This window comes from Mustelus asterias, chromosome 20 (genome assembly GCF_964213995.1).
Source record: "Mustelus asterias chromosome 20, sMusAst1.hap1.1, whole genome shotgun sequence".
In the NCBI taxonomy this organism is placed as follows: Eukaryota; Metazoa; Chordata; class Chondrichthyes; order Carcharhiniformes; family Triakidae; genus Mustelus; species Mustelus asterias.
The window spans coordinates 73,546,741-73,567,821 of NC_135820.1; the positions used below are offsets into that span (position 1 = coordinate 73,546,741).

General features: G+C 42.1%; 1 protein-coding gene and 1 pseudogene across 3 annotated transcripts in view; both read right to left on the minus strand.

Annotated features, from left to right (window-relative positions):
- itchb (itchy E3 ubiquitin protein ligase b) overlaps positions 1–19,528 on the minus strand; it is an 80,623-nt gene extending 61,095 nt beyond the window's left edge. The window contains exon 1 of one of the 3 annotated variants that reach the window (XM_078236852.1): positions 19,359–19,528. The gene's annotated coding sequence lies outside the window, so the exon portion shown is untranslated. Of the gene's footprint in view, positions 1–19,335 lie in introns of all 3 variants that reach the window. The other 2 variants (XM_078236850.1, XM_078236851.1) reach the window with 2 other exon arrangements.
- Positions 12,436–12,639, minus strand: LOC144508797 (U2 spliceosomal RNA; annotated as a pseudogene).
- Positions 19,529–21,081: the final 1,553 nt, after the last annotated feature.

A 21,081-nucleotide genomic window follows, 5' to 3' on the forward strand; every position in this document is an offset into this window, starting at 1 on the left:
TCTGCATCCCTACTGCTTTGGGTCGTCCCCCCCGCCAAACTAGATGATGCCCTGTGATTAGCCAAGATGTATGCCTGTTTAATAACGCACTTTCAAAAATACATGTTTAAATTCTCTGTGGTTATGTGTCTCTATGCAGACAGTACCTCTGCAAAATATATACAAGGCAGTCTGTTATTCTTATCCCAAGTTAATCCACTCTGTTCTAATATTATGTGTGTTTTAAATCCCAGAGTATTTTGAAGTCCTCCAACATGCCACATTAGACATTTTCATTCCATAAAATGGCTACATCAACGTGCCGTGGCTCTGAAATCTTTGCTGGGCCCTGGGTTTGATTTGGCCCAATTAAATTTGCATATACACAAAGCATTTCTATTGATGATGTAACCATTCTGACGATTTTGAGGATCCATTCCAATACATGCTTCTCAAGATCAGGCCAGTAAGCTCATCCCTGTTTTCATGACACTTGGTCTTGGGCATCTTCTTGGCAGATGCCTCGTTCTCCCAATCTCATATCAGTTTCTCCCCAACACCAAATTCTCTTGCTGCAACATTGAGTGAATTGACGAGTTAGCAAACGTGATAATTTTTGGTTTGTAAAGAGACCCAATTCTTTTTGCCAGAGGGCCCTCTTTTCATCATTTGCCAATGTAGTCTGCTATATGGGCATGTCTTTAACTCCTATTCGTGATCTTTGCAACATGGCTGGCATTGTCTGTATGATCCCACGCCGACTTGTAAGGCAAATAAAACATGAGGCCACTCCTGATGCAAGTATTCAACTTGCATGCCGAATGTAGGCTGAAACACGACAGATCTGGTGCCTAAGAAAAATGGAGTTGGCTTATACATCAGGATCTACAGTAGTTATCCACCAGAGAAAGTGAGCCAGGATAACGATCAGAAAATGCAAATAAACTACATTCCACTTTAATTGATAGCTTCCTAGTCTCAGATTCATCACTGTAACGTACTGCCTGATACAGTACAATTTTCTTTCCAGTCTTAGATTAACCTAATGCGCAATACTGAAGATTTTCTGTCTGGAGAATAGGCTTTGCTTTAAATGTAAATAGCAGAGCGCAGTGGATTCCATAAATGAATGGCTAAAATGAATGACCTATATTAAAGGGATCATTTCAGTAAAGCCTTAGTAAATACCAGCATGGTGTTTGCCCTCAGGGTCCAGAATAAAAATAGAATTTTCATTTCGAAGTTGAATCACGGTTGCTGGAAAAATACCACGTACGATTTTTATGATTTGTAAACACATTCTGTACTTGCATATCCATTTGCATGTTCTTAATAGATGCTGGCAATGAAGGTTCTAACATTCTTCAGGGGCGGCATGGTGGAACAATGGTTAGCACTGCTGCCTCACCGCAAGAAGTCTGAACACCAGGTTAAAGTCCAACAGGTTTATTTGGTATTACGAGCTTTCGGAGCGCTGCACTTTCATCAGGCGAGTGGAGAGTTGGGTTCACAAACAGGCATATATAGACAAAGACTCGGTTGCAAGATAATGGTTGGAATGGGAGTCTTAACAGGTAATCAAAACTTTACAGGTGCAGACAATGTGAGTGGAGAGAGGGTTAAGCACAGGTTGAAGAGATGCGAGTTGTCTCAAGCCAGGACAGTTAGTAAGATTTCGCAAGCTCAGGCCAAATGGTTACAGGTAGTGTGACATGAACCTGAAATCCCGGTTGAGGTGCCCTCACGTATGTGGAACTTGGCTATCAGTTTCTGCTCAGCAATTCTGTCTTTGGAGAACGCTTACCCGAAGATCGGAGGCTGAATGCCCTTGGCTGCTGAAGTGTCCCCCGTCAGGAAGGGAACACTCCTGCCTGGTGATTGTTGAGCACCAGGAACCCAGGTCACTGTCTGCGAGAAGTTTGCATGTTCTCCCCGTGTCTATGTGGATTTCCTCCAGGTTCTTCGGTTTCCTCCCACACCAAGATGTGCAAGCTAGGTTGATTGGCCATGCTAAATTGCCCCTTAGTGTCAGGGGCATTAGCAGGGTAAATATGTGGGGTACAGGGATAGGGCCTGGATGAGATTCTTGTCGGTGCGGGTTCGATGGGCTGTATTGCCTCCTTCTGCAGTTAGGGATTCTAAAGGCTCTAAAAAGTGATGAATTTACATGCTCTTTAAATTGTTCATTCTTCATTCCATGTGGCACAGCACTGTCTTGCATTAAAGTTGGATATTCACAAGTACAACATTACACCATAGAGAAGGGTGGTCATTTGCCCCATCTTAGTTCATTCACCTAGAAATAACAAAGTTACGCCAACTAATTATTTAAATGATTCCAAGGCTTTCACTTGTAGCGCTCTATTATGAAGCCCAAACCACATGTCAACTCAGTATTCTATATAATTCCCAATTTCAGTTTTAAATTTACCTATTACTTGTCTCCTTGTCCTACTCTTGCAATTTAATATACGGTTTCTCACGTTTGCCAATGTTGAGAGTCTGGATGACCCTGCATCAGAGGGCCTGCTCTGATGACGGGTCAGAGGAAACATATGGTTATGTAAATATATAAGAAAGGAGCAGTAATTGTCATGTTGGACTCATCCTGGAGTTTTGCTCCATTTATAACCTCACTCTGATCATCTGACAAAGTTCTGCTGCGTTATTCAGCAGAATCAATGGCATCCTGTAAAATGCCTACTGTTGGGCATTACTTCTGCTCCTCATACAAGAAAAAAAGCCCGTCTCCTACAAAGTACCAGGACTTAAGCTCTTCCATTGCCTGTTTATATATGGAAGAGTTGGAGAACAAAATGTATTTTTTTTCATTGTACATGTTCCAGAATTTATGTGCACAGCTGTGCCAAAAATAAGTACGCTAAGAAGGGAAAACTGACCATTTAGGAACTAATAGACGTGGTTCTGCATTATAATCACAATCCTCCTCAGTCACTCTGCTTTATCATTCCTCCCAAAAAGAGGGTCTTCTGCAATTTATTACAAAACTAAAATGCAACCATTAATTTGCAATTCAAAATAAAAAATTAGTCTCAATGGGCAAATTCAGGAGTTAGTTATAGACCAGCAGGGTCATCATTTTGATCAAACGTCTGTGTTGAGTTAGCTAACTTCAGTTTCCACAGCGACAGAACTGGTACAAAGAGTTTCCATGCCCCCAAGCCTGAGCAAAAAAATAACTGGCGGAGGTTCCAACTTTCAACCACCTCTGGGTGATCAGGCAGTCAAATAAGCCTGCCAATAGCTACTGTGCAGACAGACGTTAGATTAAAAAGGTAGACATTTGGGTAATCCATGAAATACCTGTTTTTCCAGTTAAATAACAGTCACTTGACTAGTGATCCAGAGACCCAGGGTAATACTCTGAGGACCCAGGTTTGAATCCCACCACGGCAGATGTTGGAATTAAAAAATGCAATAAAACTGTTTGACACCACGTGGGTAAAAGCAGTCTGCTTGACTGCTACCCCTTCCACAAACATTCAATCACACCACCACAAATTAACAACTGCAGTCACGTTTACCACCTACAAGATGTGGTGCAGAAAACTCACCAAGGTTCCTTCAGCAGCATCTTTCAAACCCACGATCACCAGCGCCTAGAGGGATAAGAGCAGTAGATATCCCGGGGGCACCACCACCTGCAAAGTTCCCCTCCAAGCCACTCACCATCCTGACTTGGAAATATATTGCAGTTCTTTTGCTGTCAAAGTGCTGGAACCCCCTCCCTAACTGCACTGTGGGCGTACCTACACCTCAGACTGCAGCGGTTCAAGGCAATAGCTCATCACCACCTTCTCAAGGGTAACGAGGGATGGGCAATAAATGCTGGTCTAGCCAGTGAAGCCCACATCCAAATCAATTTTTACAAATGCTTTCAGGATAATGAAACGAGGAAGAGTCACAGGAACCCAAGGTTTTTATTAATTGCAAATAGTTATTCTGACTGTGTTGTGGGCATCATGACCTTGCAACTAAGTAACAAAACAGTGTTTACACCCATCATCGTTTATCAGGAATCCCAATTACGCAATCTAACAGCTCAAATTACAAACAGAATTCCTGCACAAATATCAAACTTAAGTGCTGGGTAACTTCCAGAGAGATCTGGAAGAATCAATTAAAATAAGCAGCAAATTTTCAGCTGCGTTCTCAATGCTACATCTTTCTAACTGTGTTAAATCATGAATCTGAAAATGAATGGAACATCTTTTCTCGAGGAATCTCTGCTCAGGGAGAGAAGCTGGTGGGGCAGTTAGTTATTTGCCAAACAGGAGTCGCAATGGTTTTCTAAAATTACTTAGCAGAATTACTGCACAGCAAGATCAAGGTCTGATTAAATCCCTAGTTCTGAGGGTACAGCTATACCGTAATAAGTACTTGGGTGCTCCCATGTGCCTATCTGTAAGAGTCCAAATCAGAGCAACAGGATACAGGGTTCAAATCCTCACCTCTGCTGAGCTTCCAATCGTGATCGTGCCAATGAGGCAAACTAAGTGGAGATCAGAAATCATCCTTTAGCAAAGCAAAACATTATACAGCAAGTTACTCCATGCAGTTCTCTTCAACCTTTCAGCATCAGGTAAAGTAATTTTGAAACAGGCTTCCAATTAGAGAATAATGCCCAAGAGTGAACTCAAAATAACCACACTCCCAAACAGCACATGCATCAGTTGTATAAGAGGGATTAAACACTAGCATCACAACAAAAAAAAAACAAGTTATACATAAAGGTTTGTCAGCAGCAATTTGTAAAAGACGAGACTATCTGTAAGAGTCCAGTACAACGGTATACCCAACTCATAAGCACTCACAAGGCTATTAAAATAGTCTTAATTGCCATGATCACCTCCACAAATACTGGTCTTGGTCAATCTATCACTATGTTCCAAGTCTCCAGGAATTTGTTTATCATTTAAATCTGCCTATTTCAGTGCACCAAGGCTTTTGAGAAGAGACAACAATGTCAGAAAATTAAAGAGGAAATGCTGGAAAATCTTAGCAGGTCTGGCAGCATCTGTACATCTCCACAGCATCTGTAAGGACAGAAAAGAGCTGATGTTTCGAATCCAGATGATCCTTTGTCAAAGCAGGGTTTGAGCTTTGACAAAGGGTCATCTGGACTCGAAACGTCAGCTCTTTTCTCTCCTTACAGATGCTGCCAGACCTGCTGAGATTTTCCAGCATTTCTTCTTTTGGTTTGAGATTCCAGCATCCACAGTAATTTGCTTTTATCCAATGTCAGGAACTTGCAGTGTATCTCTAATGAGATGCAAACAGAGCAGTGCGGTCCCCATCACTTCCACTGTCCCGGTTTATCCAAAACAGCTGCCTATTGTGGGGAAATGCAATTACCATATGTAACAACTTTGCACATTAAGCAGCTGATCCATCTCTGTAGTCACATTCTTCAGCATCATCCTGAAAGGCAAGACCAATCCTAATTTCCTCTTCTCTACAACCAACTTCCACTTTGGATCTTCTTCCCCCAACTCCACCCGCACCGTGGATATGAATGGTCACAATCTCAAGATCTTTATTTTCAACACTGTCCACAGCCTTGCATCAATTTACTTCTACAATCTGTGCCAAACCCAAATCCTCCCCTCCTTGATTATTATAGCCAGCCCAAAACCCACGTCTGCTACTGTTTGCTAAAAACAAGTCCCCATTTCACCTTTAATTTCTAATTTTCCCTGCGTAGAATCATAGAACCCCTACAGTGCAGGAGGCCATTTGGCCCAGAGTCTGTACCAACTCTAACCAACCCTTGCCCTATCCTCATAACCCCACATTTATCCCCCAAGTTTACCCACCTTGGGTAATCCCCCTAACCTACATATTTTGCGACTGTGGGAGGACCCGGAAAAAGCTCACGCACACACAGGGAGAATGTACGAACTCCACAGACAGTCACCCAAGGCTGGAATCAAACTCGGGTCCCTGGTGCTACGAGGCAGCAGTGCTAACCACTGTGCTGTCCAACTGTGCTATCTGATATTTTAACTCTGTGCCCCTATTCCTCGCCTTATGTTAGCTTACATCAATTTATCGACATCCTTTCAGCAACCTCCCCAACCTCTTACAAAAGCCCACGTGAGCTGTGCTTGTCAAGTTGTCACCTTGCTCTTTCACTCAGCAAATGAATAATCAAATTCACGCTTGCCACACCCAACGCTTTGTGGTTTCCTCAAATCAGCTTACCACCCAGATATAGTAACAAGATTGTCCTGATCAAAATCTGCTGTGATGGTTTGTGTCCGTCCTTGCAGCATTTTGCTCCATCTTGACCTCTCTATAGGCATCAACTACTCCATACTCCTGCACCGTTTCACACCATGGTCTATCTGCACAACAATTCCTATTTGTCTCAATGTAATATATAATAGGCCAGAGGCATCTGTGAAATCTGATGTATTCATCCATGGACCCCTCATCATCTATATACTATCGCCCAGTGGCACCATCCAGAAAACCAACCATTACCAATTAATTCTACAGCTGTTATTACATTTTAAGACTTAGTCTCAACATTAAATCAAGGAATTGCTAAATGTTCTTTTGACACAATGGAAGAATTCTTCGATTCAGAGTAACACCTACAAACATTAGTCTCGTTGACTGCCTGTTCAGGTTGAAACAGGCATCCCTTCCCATCGTTCTCTTGTTGCCAAAGATTTTAAGCCAGGCATCCAAGGCTAAGAAGCAACGTCTTGAATATTCTGATCAACCTCTTCTCCAATCCACACAAACACCAGTTAAATCAGAATCATTCAGGCCAGGTTCTCTCCCACAACGAACGTCATGCACTGACTGGCACCTATACCCTTGCTGTATTTCACAGCCAAGTGATCAATTTTAAGGTTTGCAGTCTTGATCCAACTTGGACCAGCAACCTTTGGCAGATCTATATCCTTGTTTCCATTGATTCCATCCTACAGCTTGCCTCCACCTTCTCTGATCCAGAGGCTTTTTTAAAAAAAAGCAACAATGTCTTTACTCTTGCATCGATTCCAAGACTACTTTGCTTCCTTCGGCAACTTTAACACTTCTTTTCAATTAGCCTCCACCCCCTATAGATCTCTATATGTCTCTTGGGTTCTCTGTTTCTCTTGGCGACCATTCTCTTGCAAGAGCAACATTACACGAATGCAAATTGTTGTAAAAAAAATTCCAGGATCACTATTCATTCAACTTGACACCTTCCTGAAACTTCTAAAAACTTCAGCATAAACAGAGCTTGTAACAAACAAATCGTATCTAACAATTGTCACCTTGTATCATGATTTTTCTTGGCATAGGGGAAGGACTGCATCATGTGAATTCAAACAATAAACCCTCACTCTGGGTTTGAGTCAAAGCAGTTTTGATTTCCTATAAATGCCACACTGCAGGCAACCAAGCTCCATGCTATCTGTCAATGGAAGGTTATAAAGTTCTGACGTCAGCAACTTTTCTTGTAACCCAGATTCTTAATAAGTGAGTCATAAACTAAGAGCTATTACAAAAATACCACTGTCATATCAGCAATAACTTGCATTCATATAGCGCCTTTCATTTAATAAAACATCTCAAGATGCTTTACTGGAGTGTTAGAAAGCAAAACTGGGCACAAAGTCGTATAGAAATAATTGGTCAAAGTAGTAGTTTTTAAAGGAGCTTTCATGAAAGGGGGTAAGAAAAAGAGTTGGTGACGTTTAGGGAGAGAATTCCGGAGTCAAGAGCCTTGGCAGCCGAATACATTTAATAGCATTTTTTTTAAAGAGCTCCCTTAACGCCACACATAAAAGTAAAAACAACAAGGAGTCATGCCTCATGCCCTTTGGGAGTAAGAAAACTGAGGCAGAAAACAAGTTTTTGAAATAAGTAAACAACATCTGATTTTAGAAGATAATTTTAAAATGAATATTTATATTGTGCTTTTTAACAACCTCAAGATTCCTCAAAGTACTTTAGAGCCAAAGAAATACTTTGTCACATAATCTCTGTTGCAATGTATGAAACTTAGCAGCCAATTTGCACACAGTGATATTCTATAAATAGCAGCATAATGAGTAGGTAATCCATTTTAGTAATGTTAGTTCAGGAATAAATATTGACCAGGACATATTATGAAGTATTAGTTTTCAAGTTTTTGCTTTCCAGAATGACTCTTAAAAGCCGCCATGTTTTATCTGGTAATCTTTCCAAGACAGTCAATAGCTACAGGTTTCAGAATGGTGACTTGTCCTTAGACCAACAGTAATTCATATACTTCAGCCACATTCTATAGCCCACACAACAGTAATGAGACAAAATATTCTGGGTAAAAGGATTTTCTTCAAATATGGAGATGAAGTTCACAATGTTAAAAAAAAAGTAATAAATAAACTTTAACTTTTAAAGTCAGAAGTAGGCTTACATTAACATTGCAATTAAGTTGTGAAAATCCGCTAGTTGCCACACTCAGACACCTGTTCGGGTACACTGAGGGCAAATTTAACATGGCCAATCCACCTAACCAGCAACAAATTTTCTGCAGATACTTTCAATAACTCAGTGGTTCCCAAACTTTTTTCACTGGGCCGCACTTTCGGAATAGAAATTGGCTCGCGCCACACCAAATTTTTTATCGATAAGAAATACATTCAAAAACAAAAAAAACAACCCCTAGCAGTGCTTGATTCATAACATAGAACGCAACTACTTTATAATATCATGGGACATCCAGAAAGTATAAAGCAATGCTTGTTTAAACCATGTTTAAATGTTTCTTTGACTGTCCTTGAATCTTCCCGCCACACTTGCCATCCTCTCTCGCCGCACCAGTGTGGCGGAACCACTGCAATAACTCAACTGTAGAGAAATCTTGTGTATTCCAAAAACATTGCCATGGCAACGAAATAACTTACAACAGAGGTAACATTCCTCCGTGTGCTAAGTACATGCAAAAGTCAAACGCAACCTATGTGCCAATATCACCTTTGCAACAAAAGTACAAGTAGCAATTTTGCCAATGTGACTGTTTTCTGAAATATTCAGTGGTTTCACATTTGCATCATACAAGAACGATGGCAACATACCTTTAAAACAGCATTTTTATTTTGTAACATTGTAGAACCTGAAACATATCAAGGGTCCACATTTGTCAAAGGTATAATATTTTAAGGGTACAATGCAATGGTACAAGCATCTACAACGTTTTCCTGCAAGGAAAACAAAAAAAATCAGAGGAACAAAGTCACATCAACGGTTTGAGTGCTTCCTGAGGCGAGCTACTATGGCTCAATCTGCCCCACTCTCTCAGTGAGAGAGAGGTCAAAATCCTGTTGGCTGCAGATGAGAGATAATGGACTTGGAAAAATGCATAAATATTTAATACAAAGTTTACAGGATCAACATTTTAAATACATACAGGTGAAGTGACAAGCAATATTCTGGAAAAGGAAACAGCAGCACAACAGAAAACAAAAATCCACAGATCTCTGAAGGTTGCCACTCAAGTGGATAGAGCTGTGAAGAAGGCCTATAGTGTGTTAGCTTTTATTAACAGGGGGTTGGAGTTTAAGAGCCGTGGGGTTATGCTGCAACTGTACAGGACCTTGCTGAGACCACATTTGGAATATTGTGTGCAGTTCTGGTCACCTCACTATAAGAAGGATGTGGAAGCGCTGGAAAGAGTGCAGAGGAGATTTACCAGGATGCTGCCTGGTTTGGAGGGTAGGTCTTATGAGGAAAGGTTGAGGGAGCTAGCGCTGTTCTCTCTGGAGCAGAGGAGGTTGAGGGGAGACTTAATAGAGGTTTATAAAATGATGAAGGGATAGATAGAGTGAACGTTCAAAGACTATTTCCTCGGGTGGATGGAGCTATTACAAGGGGACATAACTATAGGGTTCATGGTGGGAGATATAGGAAGGATGTCCAAGGTAGGTTCTTTACGCAGAGAGTGGTTGGGGTGTGGAATGGACTACCTGCAGTGATAGTGGAGTCAGACACTTTAGGAACATTTAAGCGATTATTGGATGGGCACATGGAGCACACCAGGATGATAGGGAGTGGGATAGCTTGATCTTGGTTTCAGATAAAGCTCGGCACAACATCGTGGGCCGAAGGGCCGTTCTGTGCTGTACTGTACTGTTCTATGTTTATAGTTTGAGCATCTGCACTGTTTGTTAAAATGCTGGAAATCATCTGCTTTTGGGGATTAGACACTTTTTAGTGCTATTATTTTGCTTGTATTAATTCTGGAAAAGGGTACAATGCAATGGTAAAAACAGCTGACTCAAAGTGAAATTAATTTGGAGCACAGCTATTTACGCAACTCAACACCGAAAGTCCACAATCAACTCTAAATAATTTACATTAAAGATACAAAACAAACCTAAACAACTTTGATTTGACACATGTACTAGTATACAGTGAAAAGTATTGTTTCTTACGCGCTATACAAAGCATATCCTACATAGAGAAGGAGAGAGTGCAGAATGTAGTGTTACAGTCATAACTAGGGTGTAGGGAAAGATCAGCTTAATGCAAGGTAGGTCCATTCAAAAGTCTGATGGCAGCAGGGAAGAAGCTGGTCATGAGTCGATTGGTACATGATCTAAGACTTTTGTATCTTTTTTCTGACGGAAGAAAGTGGAAGAGAGTATGTCCAGGATGCATAGGGACCTTAATTATGCTGGCTGCCTTTCCGAGGCAGCGGATGTGTAGATGGAGTCGATGGATGGGAGACTGGCTTGCGTGATGGACTGGTTCACAACACTTTGTAGTTTCTTGTGGTCGTGGACAGAGCAGAAGCCAAACCAAGCTTTCTATGGTGCATCTGTAGAGGTTGGTGAATTGTAGCAGACAGGCCAAATTTCCTAAGCCTCCTGAGAAAGTAAAGGCGTTGGTGGGCTTCTTTTAACAATAGCATCAGCGTAGAGTAACCAGGACAGGTTGCTGGTGTTCTGGACGCCTGAAAACTTGAAGCTCTCGACCATTTCCACTTCGTTCCTGTTGATGTAGACACGGGCATGTTCCCCACTACGCTTCCGGAAGTTTCTATCTCATTCCAGTCATGCGAGATGCTGTATTTGTGGTGTCACAGGAATATAAGTTGAATAATGTGGACCACAAGCAGATACTTATTTTCATTCCCTATGTATTAAAGATGGAAATATGCAGGTCCTAACAATCTTTCAAAATTAACCCATTTTTAATTTGATAAAATGAAATGATTCATCAAAATTAATACAAGCAAAATAACAGCAAAGACAATAATCGCACTAAAAAGTGCCTAATCCCCAAAAACAGATGATTTCCAGCATTTTAACTCGCAAACAGTGCAGATGCTCAAACTATAAATCTCCAAAGTTCTCTTGATGTACGAATCATTCCCTTGTATTGGAAAATTGTGCAGGCCACTCCATTATTTAAGAATGTTAACACAGGGAAACTAAGGAATTAGAGGCCAGTTAGCTTCATATCTGTTGCCAGGAAATTACTAAAGTCCATAATGAAGGTAGGGTGACTAAACACCTTGAAAATTTTCAGCTGATTAGACAAGAGACAACATATTTTAAAGGGTGCATGATACAAAACTTACCAGCTTGAAATTTTTTGTAGTCGTACTTGACGTAGTGGACAGGACAGTGTTTTTGGATATTATTTGTATGAACTTCCACAAGACAATTGATGAAGTCCCTCATAAAAGACTGTTAATTTAAGTTGTAGGCAAGTTATTGACCTGGTTAGGAAATTGGCTGAACAGAAAAAGACGGAGGGTAGGGCCAATGGGCAGATTCTCGAACAGGTTGGAAGTGACAAGTGGTGTCCCACAAGCATCCCTGTTAGGGCCTCAACTATTCACTGTATTTATTAATAGCTTAGATGATGGGATATAAATCCACATATCTAAATGCTGATGACATCAAGATAGATGGTATTGTAAGTGTTGCAGATGGAAGTGAATTATAGAGAGACTAAATTGATAGATTAAATGAAAGGACAAAATTGAGGCAAATGATTTCAATAAAGCAAATGTGAGGTCATCCACTTTGGTCCTGAAAAGGATAGAACAGGGTACGTTTGAAATGGGGTAAAGCTAGACATAGTGATAGTTCAAGGAGACTTAGGGTCCAGGTGTCTCGCATTGGCTTTATAGTGTTGCTAATGATCCACAGTCACTACTTATCTGTTGCGAGTCTTCAGATGGGAGGACAGTCCAATTCAATGAAGTGGAGTCCAGGTACACAGATCATTAGAATGTCATGAACAGGTACAGAAAGGAATCAAAAAGGCTAATTGAATTATGGCCTTTATATCTACAGGACTACAATATAATTAAAAATATACTTTTCCAATTCAATCAAATCAAGTCCAATTCAGAGTCTCAACAAGTTGAGACATTTCCGATCCAGGCTGGCAAGACAGGGCAAGCGACCATTTACCCTGTCCTGGGCCTGATCTACATGAGCCAAGCTGATTGGAGGAGGGAAAGCAATCCCTCCTCCAAGACTTGATCTCATTTGCATCTTAGCCAAAAGGCCGAGATACCACTTTTAAAAATTGCTTCCTATGAAACATATGAAGCTTCAATGTAACCCAATGACCTCAACCAAGTGCAGCATCCAATCCATACTACACTTGATCTTAGCCAAAAGGCCGAGAAGCGAACGAGGACTACAATATAAATGGTAGAAATCATGGGACAGATATACAACGCCCTGGTTGGACTTTAGCCAGAGTACTGTGACTAGTTCTGGGAATCACATCACATCAATATTGGAGGGAGTACAGCATAGATTCTTGTTTAAAGTAGACAAAAGTTTGAGATTCAAGATACTTGCTTACTGAAGAAAGTCATAAGACTCCAGGAGTTTTGAACAAATAATAAACTTTACTACACAAGGTCAGAAATATAAAATAATTTACAATATTTATTTTATACTTTCAGGGTAAATATGAAGTACATCAATTAAAAAGATCTGTGATCAAACACACCACACAATAAATGAACGTGATCAAAATGGATTCCATGGATTTCTCAACAACCACCCCGCCAGAGAGTCAACCAATCTCACTAAAACTCCGTCCCTTACAAGGGTTTCCTGTCTTCACCTTAGATGATCTCATTTTGGAATTCTCTCCAAAGGTTGCTCCAATTGGATGGCTTCATCAATGGCCCACCTTGCAGGCTTTCAATCTTGTCTTCCAAGATTCATGTTCCCTGGATTCCAGAGTACACTCAAACACCAATACACGAACACAATTTCAGCTCTTTGGCCTTGCCAAGCAGAACACTAGTGGTTCACAGGCTTGTAGTACAGAGTGGTCAACCTTCAGCTGCCTTCTCAGATCTTCAGGGTTTCTCCAGCTCTTTGACTACCAGGGGTTCTCCTGAGCCCCCCTATTCACGTAAAAGTCTGCTCTCCAGAGCTCTCTCTCTAATTTGGAGCCTGTGGAGAAAAGCTAGGTAAATGGATTTAGGTCACAGGTCAGCCATGATCTTACTAACTGACAGAACAGGCTCAAAGGCCTCATCTTGCTGTTATGACAAATGGTTTCTAATTTTTAAACACTAAAATTTAGAGCATTTTGCTGTCAAAAAAACCCATGCTTTGGGGACAAAAGGACTCAAAACATTAACTCAGTTCTCTCTCCCTACCGATGCTGTCAGATCTGATGAGATTTTGCAGCATTCTCCATTTGCTTGTTAACTCCAGTCAGAACTGATGTTTCCAATAGATTAAAGGATAAGTCTGGGAACAAGCGGTGTGGTTTGGCTCCGAATCCATAGCTACAAAGTTCCAACAACGCTAGGTGTCAACTGATGACAACTTGCATTCAATATATAAATGACATGTAAATGATCATTTTGATACAGTCCACAAATTAACTATGTTCATGGCTCCTTGAGGTAGTAGCACGCAAACATTTTTGTCCACACGACACTTAGGGCACAAATACCAAGACAACCAATTGGTCCTACCCCAACTTTATAGTCAGGAGTTTACAGCATGGGAACAGGCCCTTCGGCCCAACTTGTCCATACTGCCCAGTTTTTAACTACTAAGCTAGTCCCAATTGCCTGCGTTTGGCCCATATCCCTCTATACCCATCTTACCCATGTAATTGTCCAAATGCTTTTTAAAAGACAAAATTGTACCCGCCTCTACTACTACCTCTAGCAGATCGTTCCAGATCCTCACCACAGAGAGAAAAAATTTCCCTTCTGGACCCTTTTCTATCTCTCCCCTTAAACCTATGCCTCCAGTATTAGACTCCCCGACCTTTGGGAAAAGATGTTGACTATCTACCTTATCTATGTCCCTCATTATTTTATAGACCTCTATAAGATCACCCCAAAGCCTCCTACTCACCAGGGAAAAAAGTCCCAGTATATCCAGCCTCTCCTTATAACTCAAACCAAAGTCCTGGTTGCACCTTAGTAAATCTTTTCTGCACTCTTTCTAGTGTAATAATATCTTTCTATAATAGGGTGACCAGAACTGTACACAGTATTCCAATGTGGCCTTATCAATGTCTTGTCCAACTTCAACAAGACGTCCCAACTCCTGTATTCTATGTTCTGACCAATGAAACCAAACATGCCGAATGCCGTCTTCACCACCCTGTCCACCTGCGACTCCATTTCAAGGAGCTCTGAAACTGCACTCCTAGATCTCTTTGTTCTATAACTCTCCCCAATGCCCTATTAACTGACTAAGTTCAATCTACCAAAATGTATCACCTTGCATTTAAATAAAACTCCTTCTGCCATGCATTAGTCGATTGGTCCAATTAATCAAGATCCCGTTGCAGTCCTAGATAAATTTCTTCACCGTCCACTAAGCCACCAATCTTGGTGTCATCTGCAAACTAACCATGCCTCTTAAATTCTCATCCAAATTATTAATATAAATAAATAACAAATAACAGTGGACCCAGCACCAATCCCTGAGGTTCACCTGTCGCTGGTCACAAACCTCCAGTTTGAAAAACAATCCTCTGTCTTCTGTCATCAAACCAATATTTTATCCAATTGGCTACCTCACCCTGGATCCCATGAGATTTAACCTTATGCAACAACCTACCATGCGGTACCTTGTCAAAGGCCTTGTCACCCATCATACAAAAGCTCAGAAACAATGGGAAGAACAGCATGGCTTTTGATGAGACACCAATGAGATGATGTTCCAAACTGGAGAGCTTCAGTCCCACGTTGGACTTCAATTTAGCCAGATCCTCCTCTTTTCTTTCAGCCTCAAGTGTTGAAAATTTGATCTTGCAGTCGCATATTGCACCAGTCACAAACATTTTGCTTATAAAACTATACTATACGACAATTCACACCACGCACAGAGGTCAGTGTGGTTATGTACAGTCGTGTTTGTGTGGTGGGGTGAGGGCTCTGCCCTGATTCTGTCATAAGGCCGCAGCCTGCAGTTGAGCATGAGTGATTTGCAATTTGAAATTGAGCTTAAGGCTCAATCAGTTCTCAGTTCCGTAAATTTTTTAAAATGCTTTCACTCATCAACCCTTCTAAAAAGGGTTCACTTTCAGCTTGTGTATGGTCCCACAGGTGCACTACTTCTAGTAATGTTATTCATGTGTGGGCCTCTACAATCAGTGGGGAGCGTCACAACAAGGTTGTCCTTCGCAAACATCCACACAGGCTCTTGCACACAGAACTCCAAACACCAATGTTTGAGGCACTGCAGAGGGTAACATTGACCGTCATTCTGCACAGACTGACACCAATGACTTTCCTCTTTTGCATGGCATAGCTACTCACAGGATGGGGAGCCAGAACAAAATTTAGCGGCAATCTCAAACTGTTTCAAGAGGTGAAGATTGCAACAAAAAAAATTGAACTACAAAGTAAAGGAACAAGAGTCATTAAAGATCATCAACAACAACCTTGGAGTTCAAATACATAATTCACTAAAAGTGCAAATGAACTTAGAGCCATAAATAAAACTAGTTCGCTAAGTGCTGCACAACATAAAATAAATCACGATAAATTTATGTAGAGCAGTTATGCCACAACGTGCAGTTTTGGAAACCCCATAATAGAAAGTATATTAAAATCAATGAGTGTGTAATGGGGGATTCACCAGAACAATGACAGAGTTATATTTTAATTATAATACAGCAAAATGCTATCAAATAAAAGCTGCCTAATGGCATTCTGGTTTCACATACATCCACAACAGAACTATAACGAAAACATATATGAGCTAAGAGGCTGACTTTCCTCGCTGGCCACCAGGGCAAAACAGAACAGAATGCCCCAGAGATTTGCATCTTCAGATAACACAAGCATAACACACAGCAAACTGTATTCTAAGGATTTAATACATGTTGTAATTAGAAAATGTTCATAACTCTTTCAGGTTTTACATTTGTATTTTGTGATATTATTGAAATTCAAACTTGTTCCACGGATACTATAGCCATTAGAACAGATATAAAAACAGATATTATTCTCAAGGTAGCTACATTATCTCACCATTCAGATAACGTAGAATCATTTGAGCTTTGTTCAGAGTGTGTGGCAATCTGAATGTCTCAAAAGGTCAGCTTTGTTGTTAAAAGTTAAGCCGATATATTTTAGAGTCCAATGCGTTTTAAAGAACTGACTAATCACCTTATATTGCTCACAATGTTGCATAGCCCAAACAAAACCAAAGTTTTTCTCATCCAATTTCTTCCTTTGGGCCTGCCTTTTAACATGGTGCGAAGATTTGTGCGCTATGACCCGACAACTTTGTTAGCAGGAGCACAACACAGTCGAGGCCCACCAAAGCCAGACAGGGTGAAAGGTAGAAGCCAATTGTAAGGCAGCCTCTGGTACTCCTAGCACGCTACCGTGTCAAGTCAATAACCTATGTAAAAGTGTACTAATGAATTCCAGAGGCAAAACAAGTCTGTAACAGTGCTGCAAATATAAACATCAACTGGGGGGAACCACAATCTGCTAGATGCAAATAAGGTAAAATTCTAATCAGAATCAAATATCTTGTTCTCGACAGATAACAGGAGAAGAAATGTGTCACCTCCTATCACAAAGATCAAACTAAACTATTATGGCTACAATGTTTTTGTTCTTTTTTAAAAAAAAGTTCTATAGTCATAAATTCACAAGAACTTTTTGGGCACTTTTTTTACATTCACACACACTTCCTGATTTTCACACAGACTCTGATTACGTTTTGTTAACAGGCAAAACATTATGGCCAATGGACATCAACAAAGTTACATGTATTCATTGCCGCTTTAAAGGAACACAATTTATCCCGCTACACATTAATGTAAAGGGTATTTTCTAAATATGGCATTATGTCTACCTGGATGCATTATTAACAAATACGTTCCACAACAATCCAATAAAAGTTGAGAATTCCAGGTTTCTACCCAGAGATGATGGGCTAAACATCACATGATTCAACAACCCCAACAACTGAATTAAAAAATACAATCTTACATTAGCAAGTAATGATTCAAGAACTAATGGAACCAGAATAAAAAGGATAAATTAGTACAGTCAGTTTGGGAAAACAGTATCAATAAAATTAAACGCTCAGTCTTTTGGATGAATTGATAGCCCTGTTTACATGATCAGTTGCATATAAAAGATGCCAAGGCACTTTTTGAAAACAGTTCGTGAACTCTCCCAGCGACTTAGTCAGCAGTGATCCCTCAAAATGACACCACCAAAACAAACCACCTTATTTACCTCATTTGCTATTCAGGGGACCTTGCACATTGCCACATTTATCTGCAAACCAGTGGTTAAATTTCAAAAGGCACTCTTTGGCTATCAAGCATTTTGCGTTATCCTGAGGACATGAGGGATGCTATGAAAATGTGTTTTCTCTTTCCTACTATACTAAATTGCACAAGTAAGGCTAATATATAAACACATGTTGACCTCGAGCTGCTCGCCTGAAGCAGAAATAATAACCTTGTACAATGTGAATTCATGCTGTGCAAGGTCAGCAACTATGGCAATTTTGGATCCAGTAAAGTGTAAATATACATTAAAAAGTTAATAAACCTGTATGATACCATCAGTTCGTCACTGCAACATGCTTTTAAAATTATAAAATTTCACAGCATCTCACAGGAACAATGAGATAAAAAGGACATTAATTAACTTTCAACTTCATTGCAAGGGAGTTGGGAGTATAAAGGTAGGGATGTCTTGCAACAGCTGTGACATAGCACCTACAGTATGATGTACAGTTTTGGCCGTACTTGAGGAATTATACTTGCACTGGAAGCGATATGGATCAGGTTTACTAGGTTGATTCCTAGGCTGAAGTAGTTGTCTTATGAAAGTTGCACATGTGGGCCTGTACTCATTGGAATTTAGAAGAACCAACAGCAATCGTATTGAAACATATAAGATTTTGAGGGAGTTTGCTGTGATGGATGCTGGGGGATGTTGCCTTTCATGGAGGAATCTAGAACAGGGGAAGGTGCAGTTTAAAAAAAGTGGTCTTCCATTTAAAAAAGAGAGAAGATGATTTTTCTTCTCTTGACGTTCGCTAATCATTGAAATACTCTTACCCAGAGAATAGTCAAGGGTGGGTCATTGAATTATTCACGGCTGAGGGTGACAGTTTTTTAATCAACATCAAAGCTAAGGTTTACATGGAAGTGGCAGTGGAGTTAAGGGCACAGCCATGATCTTACCAAATGGCAGAACAGGCACAATGGGCCAAATCCTGCTCCTATTTATTGCATGTCACAAAGCACTTGGATTAGTACCGCCATCCAAGATAAAAGTATGCTCCCACAAATTTCAAAAGATCAGTCCTACTGAACAGTACAAACGATGGTCCAAAGCCCCCAAAGCAAATGAGCTTTGGAAGCCAACCTCGCCAACAAACTGGGGGAGGAGCTGAAGCAACTATCTGCGTAAAACTGTCACAATAAAAAATACCCCGGGGGCGCGCCTGGGGGAATGCGATATGGATCAAGTCCTTACAAACCCAGCACTGACACCAGAGAGAGTAAAGAGTCCATCCTTCCAAAAGAGGAGGGGGGGAGGGACACGACTCCGCAAAGTTCTCCGAGCCTGAAACTTTTATTTGTGACCATCCACAATCTCATTTTAATTAGTTTCAAATAATAAAAGATCAGCCCTGTCACAAGTTATTGGGCGATTTAAACTCTGGAGGTAAGGCACGATGGCACACAGGGCAGCTGGACGGGGAGACTGCCTCCCTTCCCCCTCACCCCAGCCCCGCCATTCGGTGACAAAGCCCCGGGGAGCAGACCATCCCCCCGCCGCCGCCTAAGCCACCCCCCTCCTCAAACCTACACACATATATAAATAAATATTTTAATAGATGGCCTTACAAAGGAGATAAGAAAATCCTTACTGAGGGAGTAAAAGCTCAGGGGCCCCTCCTTCTCCTCCTGCCGCCGCCGCCGGCTGGCTGGGCTGAGTAGAGCACCGCAGGCCCGCCTCACAAGGACAGCCGCAAACTCCCCTCCGCCACTGCCGCCTCCGCCGCCATCTTGCAGCGTCCGCTCACGTGACCCGAGGCCCGGAGCCGCCCGATTGGCCGCCCGACGTCATGGAAACCGACTGTCCCGCGAGGCAGGGGGTGGGCACACTACCCATTGGCTGACCCGCACGTCAATCAGAGTGCGGACGCGACCGATTTGCTGTCTCGTACGTCAATCAGGGCTGGGGCGCCGCCCATTGGCTGGTGCGCGCGTCAATCAGAGCGGAGGCGATGACGTCGCCACGGATAGCCGTTCGAGACTGCGCCTTCAAACAGGTGAGGGCGGCTGTGTCCTCAGTACCAACCCCCCCTCACTACCAACCTCCTCCCACCTGAAACCTCCCCTCACTACCAACCTCCTCCCACCTGAAACCTCCCCTCACTACCAACCTCCTCCCGCCTGAAACCTCCCCTCACTACCAACCTCCTCCCACCTGAAACCTCCCCTCACTACCAACCTTCCCTCACCTGAAACCTCCCCTCACTAACAACCTCCTCCCACCTGAAACCTCCCCTCACCACAAACCTCCCCTCACTACCAACCTCCTCTACTCACCTGAAACCTCCCCTCACTACCAACCTCCTCCCACCTGAAACCTCCCCTCACTACCAACCTCCTCCCACCTGAAACCTCCCCTCACCTGAAACCTCCCCTCACTTCCAATCTCCTCTACTCACCTGAAACCTCCCTTCACTACCAATCTCCTCTACTCACCTGAAACCTCCCTTCACTACCAACCTCTTCTACTCACCTGAAACCTCCCCTCACTACCAACCTCCTCTACTTGCCTGAAACCTCCCCTCACTACCAACCTTCCCTCACCTGAAACCTCCCCTCACCACCAACCTTCCCTCACTACCAACCTCCTCTACTCACCTGACACCTCCCCTCACTACCAATCTCCACTCACCTGAAACCTCCCTTCACTGCTAACCTTCTCTCACCACCAATCTCTCCTCACCACCAACCCTCCCCTCACCACCAACCCTCCCCTCCAACCTATCTTCACCTCCAACCTCCCCTCACTACCAACCTTCCCTCACCTGAAACATCCCCTCACTATCAATCTTCCCTCACCACCAACCTCCCCTCACCACCAATCTCCATTCACCTGAAACCACCCCCCTCACCTCTCACCACCAACCTCTCCTCACCTCACACCTCCCCTCACCACCAACCCCCCCCCCAACCTATCTTCACCTCAAACCTCCCCTCACGACCAACCTTCCCTCACCACCAATCTACCCTCACCACCAACCTTCCCCTCGGTCCAAACCTCCCCTCCAACTTACCCTTACCTCCAACCTATCTTCACCTCAAACCTCCCCTCACCTCAAACGTCCTCTCAGTCCAAACCTCACCACCAACCTCCTGTCCCCTCCAATCCATTCACTCTTTGACAGGTGGACTAGAACCAAGACACCACCACTTTTCAGCCTTTTGGTTAAAGACCATAGAACATAGAACATTACAGCGCAGTACAGGCCCTTCGGCCCTCGATGTTGCGCCGACCAGTGAAACCCATCTAAATCTACACTATTCCAATATCATCCATATGTTTATCCAATAAACATTTGAATGCTCTTAATGTTG